Source organism: Phyllostomus discolor, chromosome 2 (assembly GCF_004126475.2).
Source record: "Phyllostomus discolor isolate MPI-MPIP mPhyDis1 chromosome 2, mPhyDis1.pri.v3, whole genome shotgun sequence".
Taxonomy (NCBI): Eukaryota; Metazoa; Chordata; class Mammalia; order Chiroptera; family Phyllostomidae; genus Phyllostomus; species Phyllostomus discolor.
The window spans coordinates 190,688,664-190,696,087 of NC_040904.2; positions in this window are offsets into that span (position 1 = coordinate 190,688,664).

The following is a 7,424-nucleotide window of genomic DNA, read 5'->3' on the forward strand; positions in this document are numbered from 1 at the left end:
TCCCATCCGCATTCCCCGCCCCCCTTAGTTCACGTCCATGGTCATGCATACAAGTTCTTTGGCTTCTCCATTTCCCATACTATTCCTAACCTCCCCCTGTCTATTTTCTACCTACCATTTATGCTTCTTATTCCCTGTACCTTTGCCCCATTCCCCCCATTCCTCCCTTCCCCCTTCCTGCTGATAACCCTCCATGTGCTCTCCATTTCTCTGGTTCTGTTCCTATTCTAGTTGTTTGCTTAATATGTTCTTGTTTGTGTTTTTTTTTTTAGGTTCAGTTGTTGATAGTTGTGAGTTTGTTATAATTGTTATAACTGTTCATATTTTTTATCTTCTTTTTTTTTTTTACATAAGTCCTTTTTAACATTTCATACATTAAGGGCTTGGTGGTGATGAACTCCTTTAACTTATCTGGGAAGCACTTTATCTGCCCTTCCATTCTAAATGATAGCTTTGCTGGATAGAGTAATCTTGGATGTAGGTCCTTGCCTTTCATGACTTTGAATAGTTCTTTCCAGTCCCTTCTTGCCTGTAAGTTGTCTTTCGAGAAATCAGCTGATAGTCTTATGGAAACTCCTTTGTAGTAACTGTCTTTCTCTTGCTGCTTTTAAGATTCTCTTCTTATCTTTAAACTTGGGTAATGTAATTATGATGTGCCTTGGTGTGTGCTTCCTTGGATCCAGCTTCTTTGGGACTCTCTGAGCTTCCTGAACTTCCTGGAAGTCTATTTCCATTGCCAGATTGGGGAAGTTCTCCATTACACTTTCAAGTAAGTTTTTAATTTCTTGCTCTTCCTCTTCTCCTTCTGGCACCCCTATGATTTGGATGTCGGAATGTTTCAAGTTGTCTTGGAGGTTCCTAAGCCTCTCCTCATTTTTTTGAATTCTTGTTTCTTAATTTTGTTCTGTTTGAATGTTTATTTCTTCCTTCTGGTCCAAACCATTGGTTTGAGTCTCAGTTTCCTTCTTGTTACTGTTAATTCCCTGTCCATTTTCCTTAATTTCACTTTTCATAGCCTTCAGTTTTTCCTCTATTTTGCAACCATACTCAACCACTTCTGTGAGCATTCTGATTACCAGTGTTTTGAACTCTGCATCTGATAGGTTGGCTGTCTCTTCATTGCTTAGTTATATTTTTTCTAGAGCTTCGATCTGTTCTTTCATTTGTGCCATATTTTTTTTCTTTGTCTCTGAGTGCTTGTTACATAGTAAGGAGTGGAGCCTTAGATATTCCCCAGGGCGGGGCAACCCACCTGGCCCCACTGTGAGGGAGGGGTCTGAGAGGGAACAGTGCTGCTTGCTCAGCTCTCTGCCCGCCTTCAGTCACTTCTTCCCATAGCCACAAGCAAATTGGATCCTTCTGGTTCTGATTCCCAGGTGGGTGGGTTTGTGTACATTCAAGGGCCCTGTGGGTCTCTCCAATGAACTCTCCTGTGAGGCTGGGGGTTTCTCCCACTGCTGCAACCCCCACAGATTTTTTTCAGTCAGAGGTTTTGAGGCTTTATTTCCCTGCACTGGAACCCAGGGTTACACCACCTGTCTCACTCCCCAGTTGTTCCTCCCAGTTTATCTGCTCACAAATGTGGGACCAGTGGTCTGCCAGACACCACCTTGCCTCACATCTTCTCCATCCCAGCTGCCCATCTCTGCCCCTCCTACTGGTCTGGATGAATGTTTCTTTAACTCCTTGGTTGTCGGACTTCCATACAGTTTGATTTTTAGCAGTTCTGGTTATTTTTTGTTTTCAAATTTGTTGTTGTCCTTCTTTGGGTTGTGCAAGGAGGCACAGTATATCTACCTATACCTCTATCTTGGCTGGAAGTTCAAACCCTGTTTTTTTTTTTAACTGAATTTATTTATTATCAAAGTCACCGCCCTTCAGGAAAATTATATAGGTGTTTTCCTGATAGTTTACTTCATTTTTTTAACTTTCTTTTCAGTTCTTCTGTTCAGCAAATGTTTACTATCTAACACATGACAGGTATTGCACAAATACTTAATCTTAACTACACTGAGAGGCAGGTGTTATTCTCACTTTATACATGAGTAAACCAAGGCTCGGAGAAGTCAAACATCTTGCTAATGGTCCTATCATTTGAGCTGCAATCTAAACCCTGGTCTTTTTGGCTTCACACTATATCATGTCACCTCTACTATGAAAACCAAAGGTCGTATTCAAAGGGAACCACAGGAACATCTTTAAAACCATAGCCCTAACCATAGTAAAATCCACAAAGGCTCATCTAGAGGTCATATGTGGTAAATTTAGGGATAGTATTCTCTGTGTGTACGATAGAAGAAACACTTAAATATGATTTTACACTCCACCCAAACTCTTAACTGAAATAGACATGTATGGCCATGCACGTGATCGTGAAACGGTACGTGCTGGCTGACTGACACGTGCAGATGGAGGAAGTGTGGACAGTGCAGGAGAAATCATGACTCAGCTCCTACAAGTGCAGGAAGAACTGACGGTTTAAATACTAGGCACAGAGACCAGCAAAGAGTTGCTGTGGGAAAGCCAGTTCAAAATGAGTTTTAACCAGCAAGCTCGTAGTTGTTGTACATAACGTACATCAGTCTAGTCACCTTAAAGGGTATTAACAAAAAATTAAGAGTGGTTTTCCTTACTTTAAAAATCAGCCCTTTGGGGGATGATGAGATATAGTTATTTGAAACAATTCAAGAGTCAACAAATGCACTTGATCAGTAAGTCAGTCACGGAGTACGGACTGGAGTTGCTACTGGAGTCCAGAGGTACATAACTGCACTGGGTGCAGGTACCATTTGGAATCCCACCAGTCCTTGGTGAGGTATGGATGAACTGAGGAAGGCGCAGCCAGCACAAGGAGGTAGATTCACTGAGGACAGAGAATGTCCATTACTCATTGGACTTCTCATCTCCCACACCCAACAAGCGGGCACGTATTAGAGATGGGACCCCAGACATGTTACATATTAAAAAGCAAAACCAAACCCACTTTTCTCCTGATTCTAAAACTTATTCCTAACAGTGTTGAAAACTCTCAAAACATAAAAGAATATAAAGTAAGGACCACCATGATCCAGTCTGTCGGTGATAAGTATTGTTAAAATTTTGGTGTATTTCTTTTCTTCTGTGACAATACGGTGAACTACCTTTCAGGCGTCTGCTGTTTCCCTTCGTGCTGCCCCAGTAATGCGCCTGCTGAGAGGAAGACCTGCAGCCAGGTGGACAAAATGACCCCTCGTGATATCCAAGTGGACGAGAGGTGGACTCGCCTACCCAAGCTGGGCCAATTCCATTCTATACGCCAGAAATTCAGAATTGCGTTACAGAGAATCTAGCCGTGTATTTCGACTGGGAGGTCATGTTCGGCTTCCACGCAGCAGAGGAGAAAAAGCTGGTGGGCAGAGAAAGAAATGAAGGAACTAGAATTGGAGGGCACTGGTCCCGGGGGCAGGAGAGAGGACTGCCCTGCATCCAGACAGCTCCTGCTTGCCACCCAGGGTCCAGGGGTGCGCTTGCTTTTTTTTTTTTTTAGCTTAAGCTGATTTGAGTGTTTCTTTCAACCAGATGAATCCCTCAATAAATGAGATGTCCATGGTTTTCTATATTCAAGATGTTATTATAGTTTTGTGACTTGCTTTCTCCATTTAACATTTATCATAAAGAGATCTCCATGCCAACAAACATATTTTGTAAATGGAATTTCTAGTGGCTGCACAAGTCCAGTGAAGGGAAGCACTGGGATTATTCCACCAGACAACTCTTTTTCACATGTTTTGTTTGCTTTCAACTGCTCACTGTTGCACATAATGTTGCAGCGTATAATTTTGTCACCTTTGCTGATATTTTGCATTGTTTCCTGAGGAATTATTCCCAGGAGTTGAATTACTGAGTATGGATTATTTAAAATTATTATACTGATTTTCAACCTGCCTTAATTTTGGATTCTGGAATTTATTTAAATTATTACTGGGAATATGTCTCGGGAAAATCTTTAAGTGTTTGCATGAATGCATAAAAAGCTCTTCTTCAGGAAAATTTGGGTTTTCTTGTCCATCACTATAAGTGAGTAGCCAAATAAAACTCAAAAGGCCAGCTGGGCAGATTTTAGAATGGGTGCCACATTACTTTGGGGATGTGACTCTCATCCTTATACCAATCTCAGTGATGAAACTTGATGAAATGGGATCCGAGAGGAAATGACTAGTTCAATGAAACATTTGAGGAAAGGAACTGCGGAGAACCACTGATTGCTACAAAGCATACCTGGGAATGGTTCAGAGGATGCGATCCCAAACATGCCATTTTGGCGTGAGGAATATTTTCAGCTGAAGGCAATTAAGAAGCGCACACAAGAACAGCTCTCTTATTTCTGTCTCCATTCAGGAAGGGAAGGAGGATTCTTAACTACTGGAGACAACTCTAGGCGTTCATTATCCTAGAGCCGCCACCAGAGGAATCGACACAACGGACCTTACTGACTCAGCCCGGACCTTGGATCCGTCTCCTCCGTACATTTACCTCCCACACTTTGCCACCCCAAAGCCTAAAGCCCTTTCGTTTGTCTTCCCACTTCTCCACAAATTTATTGTTATCCCCCACCCCCAGCTTTACTGAGGTATAATTGACGAATAAAATTGCAGTACATATAAAGTGTGTAACATGATGATTTGTTATACATTATGAAAATATTTCTACCACTGAGTTAATTAAAATATCCACCAGCTTATTACATATTTACCCTTTTTTGGGGTGAGTGGTGGTGGTGAGGACACATTTCTACTCCCTTAGCAATTTTCTTCCATTTGGACTTATGTATCCAAAATTTATTTATTTTTTTAAAAGATTTTATTTATTCACCTCTAAAGAGGGAGGAAGGGAGGGAGAGAAACATCCTGTGTGGTTGCCTCTCGCGCATGCTCTGCTGGGGACCTGGTTCACAACCCAGGCATGTGCCCTGCCTGGGAGTGGAACTGGTGACCTCTTTGTTCACAGGTCAGGGCTCAGTGCACTGAGCCAGTCCAGCCAGGGGCAAATTTTGATTATACAGTACAGTATTATCAAGTAGACTCCCATGTTACACATCAGATCCTCAGACCTTATTCATCTTATAATGGAAAGTTTGTTCCATTTACCAGCCTCTTCCTGCTTCTCCCAGGCCCCAGCCCCTGGCAACCACCATCATCATCTCTGCAACTTGTGGTTAGAGTGTCTGGGTGAGGACAAAATTATAAGGGCAATTGAAGCAATGGCATTGGAACTATTCTAACTGGTCCCACTAGAGGGAAGATGGATGATGCTTTTGGTATAGAGATCACCTGCACAGAGGCAGGATATGAGTGTGACAGAAGATTTTAACTTCCTTGACTCCTACTAAACACTCCTGGTTAACAAACAGAATCTCACACTTGACACTAATATCATCTCTTAAGTAAAAGAAAGCAATGGTGATACAGGTTTTCTACACTTGAATCTACACTTGGTGAAGAGGAACTTGTTAGTCTACTAGCAGCGATGGGAACCCTGGGGAAAAAAATTAATGTACATTATCTTGTAGAACCTGTGATCATTATGCTAGAATTCTCACCTGGCATTTCCTTTTAGAGCAAAGCTAGGCATGCTGTCATGGCCACAGGCTCCAAAGAGGCATAATGAATACAGCTATTGTTGTACTGAGACTTCACCAATTATTAACTGGGTTATGCAGTAGGTACTTACTGTTATGCTCGCTTTATAGATGAGGAAATTGAGGTACAGGGAGGTTAAGTAAAATTGCCCAAGGTAACACAACCATGTAACTTGACCATCTTAATTCTGTATAAATGGTCCCTGATTATCGCTGCTTTCCATTCTCTTTATTTTCTGGACTTATTTTTACTGCTGTTGGACCTTGGTATATAAGGAACAACTGGAAGGTTTTGAAATCAAGAGATTACTGGATATCCTTTCAATGGACTGCCAGACCCTCTGGAGGTTATGTGATTTTGTAGACAAGTCTACCTTTGCTGGTTTTTGATTGGGCTGTTCTAAGTTTGTAGAAACAGAAGCTGACTTGTAGGAAACTGATAGTAATGTAAATAATTGCATCCAGTAAATGCAGATTGTCTCTCTGGAGTGCAACTGCTTATTGGCCCGTGGGTAGTGACCGGTTTTTCCAGTTTTGCCTCTGTTTGTAAAACCATTTCAGCATTTCTTATGGGACTATGACAATGAAGTAGCTGAATTCTCCTTTTTGAGCTAATAAGAAATGATTGGATGAGCTCTCACTTTTAAGGTACATATTAAAAAAGTCCAAAGGAAGTGTTAAAAATTGTTCTTTACTTGTTAAAACACTAGGGTAGACTACATCCAGGACTACTGTGGTAGGTGGTCAGGCTGCTTTCACTGCATTGGGGTTTTGTGGAGCAGGAAAGACACTTGGCTCAGCCCGAACACAAGGAGGAAACCCGGGAATTCATAGCTAAGGAGCGGGTGGAGGGTCAGGAGATGGCACATTAGTGAGAGGAAGCCTCAGGGTTAAGGGGGCTTCTGGCTACACCGACCAGGTAGGACTCCTGCGGAGGCCACGGTGACCAGGCAGTCCGTGGGGGACGGCTGGGTGAAGAGTTTGGTCAGATATCAAGGGCGGGAGATTTGGATAAACTGACTTAGTGGGAGTCTTGCTAAAACTGGGCCCTTAGAGAACGAGCCCAGGGATGGGGCTCCACTGGGCTCAGCGAGGCCTGGGTCAAGTTTGGCCAAGGACAGAGTCTTTGTCACTGGCTGTGACAAAAAGCCAATACGAAGTGGACTAGGCCCAGAGGGTCAGGTTGAGCTGAGATTCCTGAAAACATTAATGACAAAAGGAGGGACTTTCCAGATTCATGTACAACAGAAGCGAGAAGGAAAACAAAACACTCCGACTTCCTCTCTTCTCTGCAGAGGAAATGACTGGGAGACGGGAAGCTTTAGATAAAAAGTAGGTGGCAGAGCGTGTTTGGCAGGTTTCAGTAAATCACAGGCTCCCCGTAGGGTGACCCAGGGCCAGCCTTCAGTGGTGCCCGACGACCGGAGATGAGGACCTGCTCAGTTTTCAGGGTGCTGGAGAGCTCGGAAAACCTCACACGGATGCTCACTCCTTGAAAACACCCCTACACAGCTGACTTGCGAACCGTCAGAACAGAGTTCCGTGCGCTCACTGAGAGTCGGTCAGGACACACGAATCCCACCTGCCATGATCGGGGCACAGGTGGAGGGGGGCGGTCCTTCAATGAAGTGGACGATGAAGTGGACACTCATTGCGGCGAGGCCGTCAGTAGAGCCCTCAGGAGACACGTGCAAACAGGTGGGAGAACTGCGGTCGAGACGACACTGTGACTGCAAAATGTTGTGGACGGTCTCTCGTCCATGTGGGAAGTGTGTGTTGACGGAATGGAGGGCTTGACTTCCCCGCA